Genomic DNA, 614 nt, shown 5'->3' on the forward strand with positions numbered 1-614 from the left:
CCCCGAGCGGCTCACCGGCTTTTATGCTGTTGGCCGCCCCGTCTGGGCCCGAACCCGGCTCCGCCTTCTGGGGGCGTCGCCGCCGCCGGCCACGCTGGTTGGCCCGGTGTCCGCGTACCCCACGGCGCGCGCCTTCGGGGCCAGGTCGGTGGCGGCCCGGTGGGCGCCCGGAGGGTTTGGGTCGGCCTTGCGGTGCGTGTGGGGGAAAGCGGGTTCCGGGGGCTCTGGCCGCGTGCGACTGGGCGTGGCGGTGGGGGAGCCGCAGGGATCGCTGAAGGCCCGGTCGGCCGCTCCAGGTGCCACGCGGGGCCGCCTTCGTGCTCGGAGGCTGCTGGCGGTGAGACCCCCCCCCGCGTGCGTCCTGGTGGCGGTCGGCTGCGCCGGAGGTGTCCCCCGGCGCCCCCCCTCCCCGCTTGGCCGCCTGCCTCGCCCGGCGTCTCGTCTTGTCCCGGCCCGCTCTTCCGCATCGGGTCGGCGCGCGGCCCCCCCCAACCGGGTGCGCCTCGCTTCCCGGGCCTGCTGCGGCCCTCCCCCGAGGCGTGTGGTCTCGGGCGTCGTCGGCGTCGTGGGGGGAGGCCTGTCCTCTCCCCGCGTGGCGTTGCCCCGTTCGGCGC

This window comes from Macaca nemestrina, unplaced genomic scaffold (assembly GCF_043159975.1).
Source record: "Macaca nemestrina isolate mMacNem1 unplaced genomic scaffold, mMacNem.hap1 Scaffold_94, whole genome shotgun sequence".
Taxonomy (NCBI): Eukaryota; Metazoa; Chordata; class Mammalia; order Primates; family Cercopithecidae; genus Macaca; species Macaca nemestrina.